We start from the raw sequence: 17,785 nt of genomic DNA, 5'->3' as shown, positions 1-17,785 counted from the left end.
GGCTTTTAGTGAAGAAATGGCTTGTTCACCTGTTACCTCATAGCTGCATCAGACTTCCACCAATATCTGATCACCACCACTAAAGAGTGAGTCTATGGAGGGCTTGTTAACAGCTCTGCCAAGGAGGTTGTGCCAGCTCCTCTCAACAAATGTTGTTACCACAGATCCCAGCAGACCCTGGAATTTCTCATTACCTCACATACCAGCAACTCTTTAGAAGTGCCTTTACTTTCCAGTTACAGAGATGGAAGCAAGTAGGGGATCTGAGTAAGGTTCTGCAGCTAAGGGGATCTCTCTTCAGAAATAGCGCTTTGTGCTAAATATGAGATCCCATCTAGGGGTTTTGTTACAGCATCCTTTCTAGGAATATAATTTTTAATTTGATAGATTTCCACAATATTTGACCTGAAGAAGATTGTGATTTATGGACACATACCTCATTTGCAAATTTTCATCTGAGTACAGGTAAACTTATACCTAACCTGGAGAGCTTAGGCATTAGAACATGTATCTGGATTACCTGTTCACAGCTGTTCATGGTCAGCCATCAAATCCCAGATCCAGCTTCTTTTCTCTATTTAGCATCCTCTTGTCTCTGTTTTCATTTGATCACTCTTTTATGTGTGATGTTTTTATCAACACTTCAGCATCCTTCAGTGGAGAAAGACGTCCTTGTCGCACCTTTCACATATGTATAAGCTTCGTAACTGAGAACACAAAGTACTGGGTTTAGCTCTCTTTTTTTCAAAAAAACAAACCAAAGAAAGTCAGGAGGTTAAACAACTACAGTTGAGGGTACCTTGCTGAGCTGCAATAAAAAATACAAAAGATTGGTCTGAACACATATTTTTTTATTAAAAGAGAATGAACATAAATTACAGCTGCTGACCATGTAGTCATTCTTTTTATGAGGTGTTTCCCTATACCCATATATGATTTCCACATATAAATTCCCTGTTGGACTGAAAACTCCTCACATGAAACTGGTGTTTTTCTTAATAAATTGTCTGCAGAATCAGTATTTCATCTTGGATGTAAAAAGTTCATTAGGGGAAAAAAGCATCCCAGTGTCCTGGTGGAAAGCAATACCAGACACTGTTCAAGCTAAAAAAAGATCTGCCTGCAGATTGTGTAGCTTTTTTCCTCTGCTTTTCTACTTAATTATTTTCCATAATTTAATAAAATCTAATATAACATAGCATACTGTAATGGTGCCTGCAGTAACAGCCACTTAGTCCAGAGCAGAAAAAAGCAATTCTGTTCCATTGAGGGTTTCAGCATTTTGAGTTTTGTTTCCTATAAAACTTTCTTGAAGAAGGGCCCCTAGCTCTGACAGAGTGTGAGCACAGAAACCCTGAAATCTTCTGCTCTGAAAGAGCTTGTTTTATGGAATGCCCTCAAACCATGCAGCGTGGAAGCCTGGAAACTGCTCCAGGTCAGCTCACTGAGGTCTTCTCACCAGAGAAAATCACTTCAACAAGAATCAGATGTTCCATATGGGGTGCTCAGTTGTAAATCTGAGAAAGCACTAAAAATACAAAATTGTAAAAAAATGTCCCCAGAGCGCACATGAAAATCCACGTTGATGATTACCGTTGTTACTCCATGCAGAAGAGAGGCAATGCTGAACTAAACCGGATGGCCATGTATTCAGGGTCATCTGCTGCTGCTCTTACTCTGGAAGCGCAGCTGTCTCCTCGTGAAACCAGCGAGTTCAGTGGAGACCGGGTGAAGAATGTGCTCCTAAGAGATTCCCCCTTCCTGAGAAAAACGCTTGGTTTGACAAGCGGCTGGATGTGCGTCAGAACGTGACAGAAGGGGCACGTTTTTAGCAACACTTCACTGAACCAGTGCAGCAGAGTGTGGGCCCCAAAAGCACAGTTGCTTTCATTCCCATAATTTACTTTCATCTGTCTTTTTCAAAACCTTCCCTAATTAAGCTTAATTGCCATGCAGTCACACATTAGTGCAACGTTCTGTCCACTTATGGACCACCCATAAAATCCTTCATAGCATTAATCCCGGAAAGTGGTAGACTGCTTGTTTTGTTTTGTTTTGTTTTCTAATATGCATAAGTGCCTATAATGCACAGCAATGGCTTTTTGGAACTGATACTTGACTCTGATTATCATGAAAAGATTCTTACTTTATGTCAGAAAATCAGAGAGGTCAGAAGGGTGTTTGTGTTTTGGGAAAAACAAGCATTTGTGATGATCTGGAATCCAAGACCTTTGGTGCAGAACTCAAACACGCAGATTCCCACCTCTTTGATATATTTAACTCCTTCTTAGGACAGTTATGGGTTAGACCATAACAATTTGAGTACCTTTCACCTTTGTGAGTAAGTCAGGTTCTCTGCATCGCTTAAGTCTTCAGTGAGAGACTCCCAAAGAGCAGCAATTCCATGACCTCACACAACCCTGCAAACTATCTTCTTTAAAGATGGACAGAGGTCTCGCCTGGAGGAGGCCTCTAAATAGTTTGTAGGAGCTAGACCCTAACAGAGTATTTAGAAATGTTAAAACAAAGTAACAACAAAGAATTGCAGGGAAATTGGCTGAAATATTCTTCCAAGCAGCTGATTATTCTTTAGAATTGCAGTTTATCTGAGTGCAATAACTCCCATAATGTAGAAGTCAAGAAGACCCTTGAATTTCTAGGATGCTGAAGCAACAGCAGCAAGTACCAGGTACATCGGAAGAGTATTGGGTGGGCTAAAAATTCTCACAACTAGGACAACAAACCTAAAAGATAAGAATGAAGTAGTGTTAGATAATAAAACTTCTGTAGCAAACAGACAACACCATAACTTATAGCAGAGAGATGTAACATGAGGGAATTTCAGCCTCACTCAACTTTGGTGAGTGACTCAGGGAGTCAGAGATCACACCATATGACTAAAAACTTAATTTACCATTTGCATTGACATGGTTTCTGTGCACTGGCAGAAAATGCCAGTTTTTTGCCACTGCTAGAAATACTTTTCTTAGTCCAGAAATGATAAAAAGAAAGAGAAAAGGAAGAACAAAATTTAGGTCCAAGTGAATATTTCTAAATTATTGGTAAGCGATTCAGTTACATCTAGTCCTTTCCAAAGCTTTCAAGCTTTGTAGGATGCATATATTGGAAAGGGAAAAATGAAAGGAGAAATACCAAGAACTCTCTAACCAGCAAGGACTTGTTGCACATGTAACTTATTAGCTAAATTTGTCCAACATACACAGTGCTTGAGAAATGCACATTCTGTGAAAAAAGCAGGGTTCTTACATTATGCCTGTGAGACAAAAGTAAAATAGAGAACAGGAGATACATAAATTATTGTCTGTGAGTCCAGAGGCAAGTTCTGATGATGATTTAATATTTTAATGTCAGGGAAAATCATTCTTTTCAGTCACACCTTTATGAATTTCTAAACCGAGCAAAAAAAATCCCCCCTACTTATCACTTAATTGATTACTATAAAAATGAAAATATATAACTTTTGTTTAATAAAAGCTAGAAAATTTCAAATGACGCAAAATTTCTTCAAAGCTTCTTTATTAAAAGCCACACACACACAAACCTTCATTGTTATCTAAGTTGATACTATCTTTGTCCCTTATTTACAGCCCAGCCCTAGCATTCTTTCTGGGTGGCAACAGCACAAGGCACACTCATGGGCAAACTGAAGTGACAAGCAAGCAAGGAAAACAGAGGAACGAAAGTGAAAAGTGTGTACTTGCTCTGCCAGCTCTGCTGCAGGGTACTGAGGGTATTATAGCTGCATTGAGTTAGTCCTACAATTAATTGGCCATTATAGAAAAATCTGACAATTATTAAAGAGAACAACCCAACTCAGAAATGCTGGGATAAATTAACATGTTGCAATCCTACTGGTATCACCAGCATGATTCTCAAGGAGAAATTGGTGTTGTTTCTTTGTTTTTTTCAAGTAGGAGTCATTCCTTCAATTGCAAAGTCTCTTTCAAATGTTAACACATTTGGATGGCATAAATGTAGCAATCCTGGAGACTACCCCACAGGGGGGGCAGGCTGGTTTGATACAGGGCTTCTGCACTTCAGGTCCTCAGTGTCTCGGGTGCAGCCTAATCCAAGGGGTATAAGATGCAAGGTTAGGATATGTTTGTTGTGGAATAAGGCAGTCTGGAACATCTTTGTGAGTATTTACTCAGAGAAAACAGGGTGCCACCTCAGTGATTGTTTCTATGCATCTTTCTACTTGCTTTCCAAAATAAGCAAAGCATCCAATCTCTAAAAATACTGACTACTAAAAAGTACACAGTTCCTTAGGGAAACAAGGTTTCAACATAATTGTGTCATATGAATGTTTGCCTGTCATCTGTTTGCTCTTTCCCCCCAGTTTTGACTCCATTTTACAGAAGGGCAGAGGTCTCAGCGAGTCAAGTTCTGACAAGTCCCGTGCAAATTGGGGGCAGCTGATGGCTGCACGCACAGCAGCGCTCCCCTGGCCACGCACTCAGTGCTCCCTGCCAGGCACTGCAGGCATGAAGGACAGGCAGGCCTGACAGTGGACAAGCAGGAGCAGTGGGGCAGGAGAGACAGAAATCCATAGGAAATGGGTCCTCTTTAGCTTGGCTGCCTGTGGGCCAACTTGTTAACTGATTTATACAATAATTTTCCTCTCGGTTCTTGAGTTCTACTGAAAATGATCTTTCTCGCCAGTGATGCTTTCCAGGAACAGACTGAAGTGCTTGCTTCAAAACTCCTGACAGTATCCTTTATTTGCTAAACAAGGGGGCACAGCAAACAATCTTTTTCTTATGTTTTGCTTTAACCTTGCTGATGCCTTTTCAGTGAACTATGAGCCAAATTCCTTATTTCACTGCTTTAACAAGTGTGTAGATACTGACATCTCCAATCCCACTTTCCCAGGTCAAGATCATGTTTCATTAGAGACCAACTGAGCCTGCAGAACTCTATTTTCTCGTAAATGGTGGTCTCACTGATCTTAGTGGGAGAGCATGTGTGGGCCGGGGGCTTGGTACCTACCTGTGTATCTGCATACTTATATTTAATTCAGAGATGCAGCTACCCTCATGGTTTTAATTCTGTCCAATAGAATGCAATATCAAATACAGAGCCTGTTCCTATAGATTCAGTTTGAATGTGGCTAATCAAATGAAGTCCGTCAGTACTCCTGAGAGTAACAGAAATCCAGAGACACCAACAAATCATGATTAAAAGTGCAGGAAGGCTCATTGGGGAACGATTGCATCTTTCCTACTTTGTTTTGCTTAATAAATATTTAATTTCTGCTACAGGCAGAAATAAGAATAAGTTGAGGTTTAAAGAAAGCGTTTGTTCTAATGAAAGTATTTTGCTTGCTAATAGTATTACCACCAAGTGAATAAAAAAAAAGCTGTGAACTCCATTGATTTAAAAAAAACCCCAGAATTATTCAGAAAACCAAATATATACTTAGGGTCCTAGGCAACAAACATGAGATGCACCCTAGGATAGTAACACACATTCATGATTCTATACAGTGATACCATTTCATGGCTTGTCTGGATGAAATTAATTAATTAAGTTTGTATTGTCCACATCCAGTCCCTGTGATCTAAATACAGGCAAACCTGGGAAATCTAGTCCAGAAAAAAAGCAGCACCTTTCCACCTGGGAGGAAATAACAAATTCTCTCATCACTCAGTGAGTGCGTGGGGTAGTTTGAATACCCGTGGTACAGACAGCAGGCAGGAATAAGGCTTCTCACTTCCCACCCTTGCACCCTCCCCAGCAGTGATGGAAGCCCAGAGCCCACCTCTGCACTCTGCCAATTTATGGCATCCAGGTAAGCAAAAAATTACTTGTGTGAATTGGTTAACTGTCAATGCTTCTCACAACGTCTTTGGATTCACACTATGGCTGTGATGCAAATGTTCGGTTTAGAGTAATGGTGCCTCACCATCAGTAACTGACATTCTGCATCATCTTTCCAAAACTAAAGGTTTTGAAAGATGACCTCAAAACTAAAGTTTGCAATAGCAGAGAGAGGATTTCTGCCACTGCTTGTGCTCAAGCAGCCAGGAAGAGTTACACTCACTGAAGGCAAACTCTAGCTGATGCAGTTTCTGGAAGTCTATTTGCTTCCCGTGTTTCCTAAAGAGCTGAGATCAAGAAATAATTCCTATCTTCTAATAATATGAAAAAAAATTGATGTGCTGCTAGTTTGGGAAAATATAAACTTTGATGACCTATTTCTGATTCTGTTTCAGAACTGCTGGAATGGTTTGCCTGCTGTCCTCATTGTAATGGTTTGTGCCACTGCCCAGGAAAAATCTACTGCAGCAGTGAACTTATCCATGATGAAAATTCCACATGAGTAACACTCAGGAATATTAGAACCAGCCTGTATGCATATGCACTTAGAATCAAAAATTTAAAAAAACAAAAATAATAAAAAAAATACCCCAGTAACTCTGTCTTGACCTTAATAAGCATAGGAGTGTCACCAGTCTAGAAGAGTGTAACTTTCATATCTAAATATATCTGTATCTCTGTATAAATATTCATCTGAAGAATTTTATCTGCCTAGAGAATGTAAAAAAAAAAAAAAAATATTCAAACAGCAATTCTTTGGCCTTGAACAGTTAAAAATAGCCCAGAATCCAGAACGACACCAAAAACAACAGTTCTTTGTGCTGAAGCCATTGCCCAACTTGCCAGCGCTGGTGCTGCCGGTGCTCCTTGCTGTAAGTGCGGCAAAGGGCAGCCGCAGCCGCAGCCCGTTTCGGCTCGGGGCTCGCTGGAGCGGAGCTGGGGAGCGGAGCCGCGCCAGGCCCCGGCGGCCGCAGCTCGCTGCTTCCAGGGCAGCTCCTCGGGGAGAGCTCAGCTGCGCTCCCTGCGCAGGGCCAGGGACAGCGCCGGACCCTGCCCGTCCTGCGGGGAAACCGCAGGGAAGCTGTGCGGGTGATTTCACTTAGGGAAAGCCCAGACTTACAGAAACAGCAGGCTCTGCTTTGGGAAGGGACAGACCCTCCGGACCTACAGAGCACTGTGGGAACAGTTCTGTCACTTTTTTTTCCCGCTGAGCAGGCCTTTTCCCCCGAGCAGACCCAAACACTTACATGAACTCTGTATAAATAAGGTTATAAAGCTATTAATGTTCTTTAACTATAAAGAGATAATACCAACCATGAAACCTGAGCAGCTTTTTCTTGTCTCCTGCACATATGAAAGATGGCATTAAAAGAGATTAGTTTAAACCACTTGCAATTTCCTTTATGCAATAAAAGATTTTCTTTGCTTGGAATTTTCCTATTTATAGTGTGTATTTGGACTCAGGATAGCATAATACTTTCCTTAGTATCCCTGCTTTTAATGATGCTCGCAGCATTTGAGCCATTCATCAAATTTGACAACTGAAACAGCTAGGAGTTAATGGGAGCATGAGCAGTTTGACAAACACAGTCTATTTGACAAGGCTGAGGTCAGGACCAAAAGAACTGCTCTTGGTTAAATAAATAGAAAAGCAACAAAGTAAAGCAAAATCTCTGCAGCCATTTATCAACTTTAAAAGCCTTTTTGTTATAAGAAACATTAAGTGAAGCTGCACACAGAGATGGGAATTAAAAGGGCTTGGAAGAATTCAGCTGGCTTCTCTTTTAGGTGAAATTAAAAAGCTCAGTAAAAACTGAGGGATTATGTCCATAAAGCTGACATGCAGCTACATAATACCTAAACCTACACTTTAGAGCTGTCTGCTTCTGAACTTAGTATTTTAAAGAACAGGCTTTTCCTAGATAACAGACTGATTCAGGTGGCACTGAAAGTAGAATGGTATCACGAGAGACGACTTTGCTGACATCTGCAAAGCAGGAGAGCACTGTATGGGCACGTTCAGGAGCACAGCTGAGACTGATCCATCCACTACTGCTTCAATAAGAAATTTACCTGATAGCAACCTGTGCAAGGGGCCTTCCAGAGAGCCTGCAAAGCATCAGAGCTTTGGGTTTAGACACAATATTGCCTGTAGGAAATTCCTGGATGTCAAATGACTCCTGGAAGCTGATAATTAGTGCAGCCACTAATTTCCTGGCTTTCCTTGGTTTGTGGAATTTTTTTTTTACTTGGGGACATTGGTTTGGGCTCATCTGTCCAAGACCCTGCAGGTTCTAGGAAAGATAGAAACACTGAATCTGTTCTTGTACTCCCTTAGTAAGATGTCTTTCAAAGCATGCAGCACACTTAGGAAACAAAGGATAATATCTCTCTTTTTTTTTTTTAATCAAGTACACATTGGCATGCAAAATCAAATCCTTAATATTCTGGGTTTGGTCTTGCATTCTATATATCAGAGTTGGTGTCCAGGAATTATAGTGTTGACTTCAAGGAGAACAAGACTGACTTTCTTCTGATTCAGCTTTCCTGCTCTTTAAATTTGGGAGTGATGTTATTCTCATGACTAGATAAGGCAATACAAATTTAAGCACTGAGAAATTCTTGGATATTATAGTTGTGCAGAATATTTTCTAATAATTTTCCTACTTGATCACTTCATCTAATTATTTCTATCACTGTCCAGAAATCACCAGTAGCGCTAGGGAATTTCCATCAGAAGCAAGTAATCTGGCAAAACTCAGTATATTTTTGCAGTCCTAAAAGCATCAGGAAAGGTCTTTATGGGTTTGGTGCTGGACATGTTGCCAGATGAAAAAATTCCTTTTCTTCTGAGACTTCTCTATCCTTTCTATTGCTTTAATGCTTTTATGACTATTGGCACTTTGGAGATAATAAAGAAAAAAAGCATGTATTGAGGCACAAAGATGGCAGAATGACTCTGAATAGTTATAAAAATTACAGATTAATTTGGTGCATCTTGTTTTGCTAATAACTTTTCATTTTTTCTTTCATAAAGCAATTTGTACACCTAAATAATATACTTAACAACTCCTATTGCTGTTGGGAAATGATGAAAGACTTCTTTTCCTGGAAGTGATTGATTATAGTCTGGATAAATGAAATAATTTTCCCTCTTCTCATTATGCTTTGAGCAAAACACCCATTACAGGAGTACCGTGCAGCCATTTGGAGCTAGGAAATGTATTCCATTTAGCCTGTCAAACGCAGTTTAATTCCTGTTTTAACTCTGCCTCTTTTCCAAACCTCCTTTTCAAGGCTACACGAATATAACCTAATTTTGACAGAGCATTCTGGACTCTGGGCAGCTCTGACTCTTGAGCTCTTTACCATCTGGAATGGGTTTTTCTTCTGCTTAATACCAGAGCTTTCTGGTTTGTTTGGTTTAGTTGTTTTGCAATATACAACCTACAGTCATCTTATAAAATAATTTATAGCACTCATTTGGCCTCCTTTTTGGAACTTTCTATTTGGGAAAGAAAATCAAAAATAAAGCAAGCTCAGCGCTAGTTTGCCTTTTAATAAAAATGTTTTTACCCAAAATATTGGCGTGGATGTCTGAAGATTGCACTCTCCTTTCCAATGTCAACAACGCAAATGTCTTTTCTAATGGACGTAATCGTTACTTTGTGTCATGGCTACGTTGTATTTGGGGGGTTCCTCTTCTGTGTTGAAAACCATAAAAATATGATAAAAATGTTCAGTATGATAAAAAATTTAGTGATAGGATTGTACCTAATCTTCAGTAAAGTGGGATCCTGGAATAGAGCACAAGAAGAGTAACCCTAATTTTAAGATGGAGCTTCATAGGTTCATGTAGAATTTGCATTATTAACATATTTTTTACTCATGGAATCACATAATAGTGAGGTTTGGATTCAAAGATTCAAGAGCTCTTTTACAGTCTCATATCTCTTGTAAATGTTTTATGGATGGAATTATTTCTCAGTGTTATACAAAGAAAATACCATTTCACAAAGGCTGGTTTGCTCTCTACTTGAATACTGGTGAGCTTTTGCTTATTTTTGAAATTCTGTGATCAGCATGGGGCTGAACTGCTTAAGGAAATCAACCCCATTCATGTTTTTGCCCTCTTTTCTTAACCAAATTGAGTTGGTGCTGGGAGATTTTCACTGCAACAATAAAAGTCTTCTCTTTAGTCTAGTCCTTGGGAAGTGGTGGCTAGGATCAAGAATCTACTTTCACTTTACCATATTACTGTAAGCAAATAATAATACTAAAAATAGTATTATCAAAGCCATCATTAGAGGTGGTGTTGGTTCTCCATAGATGGTGTACAAGAAAGACCCCTGAATAAAAAGCAGCCTGCATGAGGCACAAAGAGTAAGAGAGACAGAAGGTCAGAGCAGTTTAGGAGAGTCTTCCTCTGACTAATCCCAGAGTAAGACTGTCAGACCCTTGAACTGTCCTCAAATCAAGAACTAAGAAAATATACGAGATATAACATCTGAAGCTCATCTTTCTGGTTCTCAGGAAGCACTATTCCAATTTTTGTTGTATTTTACTCTACTTCAAACACACTGGTTGCTATCTCTATAATTTAGTGCATTAGTAGAAAATACTACTTTTGTGCCAGATCAGGTTATGCTGAGTAATAAATCTTTTTAAGCTATGTGTCTGTATATGTACTTTTTCAGTGAGAGAAACTGTAAAGTAAATTTCTTGGACTGTTACTGATCTCCTAACAACTACACACACTGCTACATTAGAAGCTTTTACTGTCTATGCTGCACAAACCACAGAGCTGTGTTCAAGTCAGGCATCTCTCCTGTCAATCTCACTACTATTTATTATTAAAGGCCCAGCAATGTGCTGTGTCTTGTCACACTGCTAACAGTGGCAGCCCTGTCCCATGTGTAAGAAGCCTTCTGAGTTTCAATTTTACTAAAACTTCTAAGTCACACAGAGCAGGTAACCACAGATACTCCATTGGCTAAATCTTTTTAGAATTCAGGTGTGAAAGCCAAGTGAAGATATAAAAAGACACTATTTAATAGAGAAAAAGAAGAGACAAACTCTTTCTTTCTTTCTGGATTTTACTTTGCCATTTTTTTTTGCTTTTGGTTTGTTTGGGTATTATTTCCTGCAGGACAGGCCACAGAGTAGGATTTTACTCAATAGGGACAGAATAATATCCACTGCTGCCCCTCACTGTTTCTAGGCAGCGTGGATGGACTGAGTCTTCAAACAGGATGTGAATATGTCACATATAAATGAGAGGGGCTGCACACACGCATTTTCTCTGAAATTGTCACAGAGATTAAATTCTTCTGGGTAGGTGAGGATATAAGATTACAGATACTTTGAAGGCTGCAAGCAAATGAATGGAAGGCTTTCCTGATCAAACTGTGTTTCAGCCCAGTTTACCTGGTTTCTGTGGCAAGTTGTACTATGATCTCTCCTTTTTCATTCAAAACATGATTGGGTGGCGGCATCATTATTTGATTCATCTAGGTATTGACAATATTTCAGTATTGTCCACAGAAAATGAAATTATTATTAAATATTTAAATGATGGGATGACATTTAAAGTGCAGTGACTCTGCTTTTTTTTGACAGCAGGCAGAGAGAGCTTTTTATCAGAATTTCTGCAGTCACAAGAAATTATTTGCTTTAACCTCAAAATATTTTGTAGCTAGAAAGTTTCAGCCAGACTTCTGTAATTTTATAACTTAATTATGGTTGCCTTCATAGAATAAGAAACGTTTATTAAATGATTTAGACTATGATTCATTTAATGTAAAAATTTACATAGAAATTAGTGATTTGAGATGGTAATCACTTCCCCCTCCTTAATCTATTCTGTTGTGTCAATTAATGTGGTCATTAGAGACTACTTGCCCTTTAAGCCAGCTCTGAGAAAGACCAGAGCAAAACCAGGCTGCAGTGAAAGACATTCTGCAAGGATGCTGGCACTTGGGTCATGTCTTAGAGCTCAAAAAACTTTCTTAATGTACTGCAGATGTTGCTAAGCTTTGAGCCTTTTCATTTGCCATTTAGGTCGTCACAGTGTTGCCAAGAGAGCTTTTGAATCAGCTTAATCCAAGAATTAATTATATTAATTCATACAGAAGTAACTGAAAAGACTTAGAGTCAAAATATCAACTGAAGGTATTGTATCCTGAATTCAGTAGCTAAACCAACAGACAGGACACAGTTCATCCACCTTAGCAAACAGTTTTTATTTGGGTGCCAAAATTGTCACTGCTGGTTAACCCACTGAGGCGTTTGGCTGGAAGAGAACAACTGTTGCTAATGGGGTCTCCAGAGTCAATCACAAAACAGATGTTCCAGAGAGACTGAAAAACAGTATCTTTAAGTAAAGACTTATAAAAGCTTCCTTTTCCTTGTCCCCAAGCCTTTCCAGACAGAGAAAACTGTGCTTATTGTATTTCTACTGATATTTGTAGTTTTTAAATTCAGCTCTCAGCCTTCTTAGCTGTTGTCTTTAGGAGGAGTAGGGAAGTGAATCCTTTTGTGCATAAAAGGCAAAAACCACTGGAACAAAGATTTTACCAAACACTGCTTCTTCTTTGAGTGTTCGATGGAAGTGTGACTGCATTTTGCCTGTAACTGCAAGCACAGCTAGGAAATCTTATATTGAACTCAGTGGAACTTTTTCCTTATTTTACACACCAGGGCACTGCTGATGTTTCAGTTATTGTCGCTGTTCTTTTGTGATGCCAGGCAGTCCCCATAACCTCTGGGTTATGGCTCCTATTGCCTAAATCAGGCTCATTTGAGAGGAACTAATTCAAACACCAATAACCTGAGCAAACACTGAAGGGAGCATTAGAAATCATCTAGGAAAAGAAAAAGAACAAAGATGCTGAAAATTGTCCCTAATTCTGTTAATAAAATAGGCTACTGGGCTCATTCTTCTGATTATTTTTCTTACAAGGGACAGGAGTGGATGGAAGGAGAAAGCAACTCTAATCCAGAGGAATATCCTAGTGAACACCTCCAAAGCATCTGACTATAAGTATTAATGGGGATATCCTTGAGAGAATGTAAGACTTGGGGTCTGCTGCATCACAAGCTCTGCCTTCAACTTCATCCAATTAAAATAGTAACTTTTTACCTACAACCCAGCTCTGGTTTTGTGTAAAGGACTGTACAAGCTGCAAAGAAAGGAAGAAATCGAGTCCTGATACTGTAAATAGAAGCACAGTACCCTTCAAACCAACAAAAAATGTGGACTTATATACTTGGCCTGGTTCAATAAGAAATTCAGAATTAAATCTGTATTAATAAAGAAATTAGCTACGAATCCAAATCTGCATGTGTGCATTCATATGAGAGAGACTGTATATGTCATGTACACAGGCTATAAAAATATTCTACACATCATTTGCAATCCAGCCCTCAATCTCCTGCCACATATGAAAGTCAGATCAGTGTTAACTCAATGGTCAAAACTGTGTTGCAAGAGCAAATATCAGTTTTTCTTATAACAATTATATGGCTTGGTCATGTAAGATCACCCCACTATTAGAACTGAACAAAATACTAGTACAAGAATGTTTTATGTCAAATCTCAAACCACTGGTACAAAAGAGTGTAGTTTATCAGATCCAAAGGAAAACACTATCTGACAGAGCCAAAAGTCCTACTATTCATACATATCTAAAGGCTACTGATCAATAGAGAGCACTCTGCTCTTTCATCCAATAGGTTCAAGCTTAACTGATTTTCATGGCTTCTTGAATGCTTTTATGACTAACAAGGCATGATCCACATAGTGCTTTGTCACCGATTTGCAAATAATCTAGTAAGGTGACAGTAATAAATCACGAGTATCATTAATAAACCACCATCAAACAAAGCAGCACACTGAAAACAATGTGGAAAATGCACAGATAATTCTCCAACTACTTTGGGGAGTAAACAGGCTAAACACACAGTACTACTTAAGAGCTGTGAGTTCAATTCATAGTAAACAAATACATCTGAGCTGTCAGAGATTTCCTATCGCAGTTGGCAAATACTGCTTCTGTGTTTCTTCAGGGCAGGTTCTTAGGGGGAAAAAAAGAAGAGAAAAGGAAAAAAAAGAGAAGAGATGAGAGAAAACAAAAATCAAATTGAGTAAACCAGTGCTTGGAACGCAAGAATATAATCAGCTTGGTGATACTTGTATGCTGTTAAAATAACATTTTATGCCTGTTTACTTTATAATTTTGTACCTCATAAATACCTACAGTAGCTAAAACTGTCAGTGGTGCCACTTCAAAGGGCAGTGGCCCTAGGAACAAGATCTTTGAGGTTTGGCCTAGCCACAGTGTGGTTAAAGTCATGACAATGTTTCTTTAAATCTAAAATCTAGCTGGCATAAATCCATGAAAAGCACACATACCTTCAAATGTGAAATTCAGGATTCATTTACTTACCCTTCAGGTGTGGATTTAATGAAAGCTGGGCATTTAACAAGGTAACAAGCTTCCACAGACCTCATAGAAAAATCCAGCTCCAAGATACATACAGCAGAAGCAGTCATTTTGACTCCATCATCTCTGCAAAAAATGCATACAAATAGCAAGTATTTACTTGAGGTGGAATCCTAGAAGCACAAATTGTAGCTGTCACACAAGTTATGGTTGGGGTGAACGCCAGACCTCGGTAGCACTTTCCTCTGTAGTGAATAGCAAGTCAAATTACTTAGCTTTGGACCACTTTGAATTAAAAACTAAAAAATGTGTTTCTTTTGCTTTTAGTTCCCAAATTTAGCAGAAAAGTGGTAAAATTACAAGGGGAAGTCAGCTTCCCTGGAGATTTTGCCCTGACCAATGGTTTTTGTAAATACCACAAGAAAGGTTTTGCCTACCTTATTTTCAATTCAGCATTTTAAGGCTTTACTTCTGATACAAGGATCATCTGAATTCTTGAACATGAAAAAAATTCCAATTAAAATCTTTAGGTGCTTTTCAACCACTTCTCTGGTGATCCTTGAGCAAATAAACGTTTGTGTCAGTGGCTTGACGAAAAATACATGATTAGAGCCAATACTAAAACCATCTTTCCTCTCAGCCTCGGAAACAAACTTTGATTCAATACTAACAGCCATGGAAAAGAAATAAATCAGGTGGTGGCTAACAGCAGAGTGAATAAGGGTTTTCTCTCTGAAGACCAGAGGACTAGACCTTGGTTTGTTACAGCTAAGGGACAGGTATTACAGATGGTTATTTACAGGCAAAACTCCCAGACTCCAAGGTAAACCATTCCCCTTTCATCTATTTCGGAAAAATACAAGTCCTAAATAAATACTTAGTGCTTTTCTTTTAAGGTGGTAAGGAAAACTGGTGAGGAAGAACCGAGGAGGAGCTGAGGGTTGTAAGGAAACCACCAAGCTGGAGGCAGGAGAGAAGGAGGGAGGGGAGCTCCCAGCAAGCCCTTCTGGCAACCTGGAAAGCCCAGCTCCACTCTGCAGCAGCCTGAAACAGCAACTGATGTCCCCAGCAGCTACCACATCCCATTTTCCACATCTGGGAGTTTTAAATGGGTGTCTGTGGAGTTCTCTTTAGAATACCAACATGCTGAGACAGCAGTGGGAGAGGGGCTTACCCCTCCCACGAAAATGCTGTGGTATGTGGAGCCACAGCAGCACTTCCCACAGCCATGAACAGGACCTCAGTATCCATGCATACATTTAAGGAAAGCAAAATACTTTTGCCAAATTTATGGCCTCTAGATACTTTGAATTTTATCAAAAGAAATTATTGGTTAAAATTTCTGAGAGAAAATTAATTGTTATGAAAAGAAAAAAGAAAACTCACTTATTAAAAAAAAGAAAAAGAAAAATAGGAGACCCTAGGAAAGTTAGTGTTAACAAAACAAACCTGAAGCTTAAAGTCAAAGTGTGACCGTCACACCTTTTCTTCAGCATGTGATTTTGTTATTTTTCATTCAGAGGTCACTGCTTAGTTTAAATGTAACTTCACCTTTTGGGCAGAGATGGCCCTGGGGGCCAGATACTCAGCTGAAAAACAGATAGATATACATGGAAGTGGATATTTATAAAACTTCTAAAATGCCTAAAAAACATTTGAGGGTAGAGCTAGGTTGCTTGCTGACATTTGCCCTGCACATACTTCCTATACAGTCATTTTGTACTAATACTACTGAAGAAGGACTAAGTGTCCTTCATTAGTTTAGTTATTCTCTTAAGCTACAGAATTACTGCTTCTTTTAATGCTTATTCCTACAGCTGCAAATGAGTAAAGAGCCCCCAAAGCCTGAGGTCTTTTCTTCTCAGGATGAACCCCTTCACAAATGCTTTTGATTGCAGTTCCAGTTACCTCTCCTTTTTCCTACTTTCTTACACTTGTCCCTTTCCCTTTAACAAAAGTTTAAAAGAGATGATATCTTCTCACTTCCCACTCCAAGACAACCCTTCCCAACATCTACCAGGCAGGCCTAAAGCATAAAAAGAAACGAACTTGTTCCTCCTGTGCAGAAGACAATATGGGAGCGAAAGCTAATTTATGCAATCCCATCTCCTTTCCCAGCCTGAGTTTCAACACGGGGCTTTGATATTTCCTCCCAAGATTCTCGCCCACAACATCCCCCGATGTGCTGCCATGGAGCAGCGAGTGTCAGCTCTGCTGCCGGAGAGGGAAAAGGCTCAGCCCCAGGAGATGAGTGCAGCAGCGCAGCCTTGCCCTCTTTGATCTCCTGCCCCAGTGCCCGGCATGCTGCCAGGTTTGCTCCGGGGGTGACACTCGCCCTTTTAGGGGCCCACAGGCTCACGGCGCTGTTTAACCCCACGGTTATGGCAGGAGGGAGGGAATGCCGGGGGTCCTTGGAGAGCCAGCGGCAAAGCCGAGCCCCTGACCCTCCTGCCCCGTGACGCTGCAGCGCTCGGTGGCTGCTCTGGCTCCAATTAAGTCAGCGTGGAGGGGGATCTGAGAGGAGGTTAGGGGAGGGTCTGCTGGACCCACACTCCTGTGGCTATGCTGGAAATTAATTCCCACATATGTGCTGCAGATGGGCCACGGCCCCTTTTCCAGGCTGCAGCCTGCAAATAAACTTAGTAGCAGCTGGGGAGGGGAATCAACAGAGCCCCACGTGCTTTAATGGGTTCTGTGTTTCTGCACATGGGAGTATTCCCTCCCCTCTCTAACCCATACAAATCCTTCTGCAAAGTCCCATAAACAAAGCTGTGGATATAATTTTGAATGAGAAACTTGCCACCAGGGAAAACAGTGGTCAGGAAAACACAACATACCTTTTTCTCCAAGAGGGTGTTTTGGTGTGTTTTCATAGATTAAAACCAGATTTGGCTGGTTTGAGCAAAGCAGGCAAACTTCTGACCTTTTTTCACATAATAAACCACCCCTCTCTGCCCAGCCCCGGTACCTAACCTGTCCTAAAATAGCCAAGTGGAGCATGGAGCTGTGAGGGAAGCCAGATTCACTGCCAGGTGGGATGTTCGTCAGCACAGCACGGACATGTCCATCTCCAAGACCTTGTGCCCTGGTCTCAATCCAACAAAGCAGTCCAATGTGTGATTAGCTTTATGTTTTCAGGGACTGGTCCTCAACAAGACTTGAAATCGAACATTTACAGCAATGCTTCACTGGATCAGCCCCCTAGTGTTCAAGTACTTGCTGGTTTGAGATGCCAGTATGCACCAGAAAGGGTTGTGGCTGAGAGACCAGGGAACTTTTAAAGCAAAGCATGATTTTTACAGCTCCACATGGAGTTCAAAGTTAGGGAAACCTGCACGATTCTATTAAAATCAAGTTAAAGAAAACTTCCTATTTCCAAACCTGCATCAAAATGCAATCTGGGTGCCTTTTTTGTTCGCTAAATGAATGCCATGAGATAAACATGATGACTTCAGAGGCTTCAGTCCTCGGCAACCTTTGAACCTGGAGTTAAATAGATA

The 17,785-nt window shown here is 40.1% G+C and overlaps 1 long non-coding RNA gene across 10 annotated transcripts in view; it reads right to left on the bottom strand.

Annotated features, from left to right (window-relative positions):
* LOC121675824 overlaps positions 1-17,785 on the bottom strand; it is a 114,650-nt gene that overhangs the window by 11,000 nt on the left and 85,865 nt on the right. For 8 of the 10 annotated variants that reach the window (XR_006020238.1, XR_006020235.1, XR_006020230.1 and 5 more), the window contains 3 exons: positions 17,667-17,768; positions 14,289-14,411; positions 521-707 (listed from right to left, as the gene is read on the bottom strand). This is a non-coding gene — a long non-coding RNA (uncharacterized LOC121675824). Of the gene's footprint in view, positions 1-520; positions 708-14,288; positions 14,412-14,722; positions 14,844-17,666; positions 17,769-17,785 lie in introns of all 10 variants that reach the window. The other 2 variants (XR_006020233.1, XR_006020239.1) reach the window with 2 other exon arrangements.

The sequence above is a fragment of the Corvus kubaryi genome, unplaced genomic scaffold, assembly GCF_017639235.1.
Source record: "Corvus kubaryi isolate FWS band 111438036 unplaced genomic scaffold, C.kubaryi_AGA036_p1.0 76, whole genome shotgun sequence".
NCBI classification, from domain to species: domain Eukaryota; kingdom Metazoa; phylum Chordata; class Aves; order Passeriformes; family Corvidae; genus Corvus; species Corvus kubaryi.
Note: the sequence above shows the minus strand (reverse complement) of the source record. Positions and strands in the feature narration are given on the sequence as shown.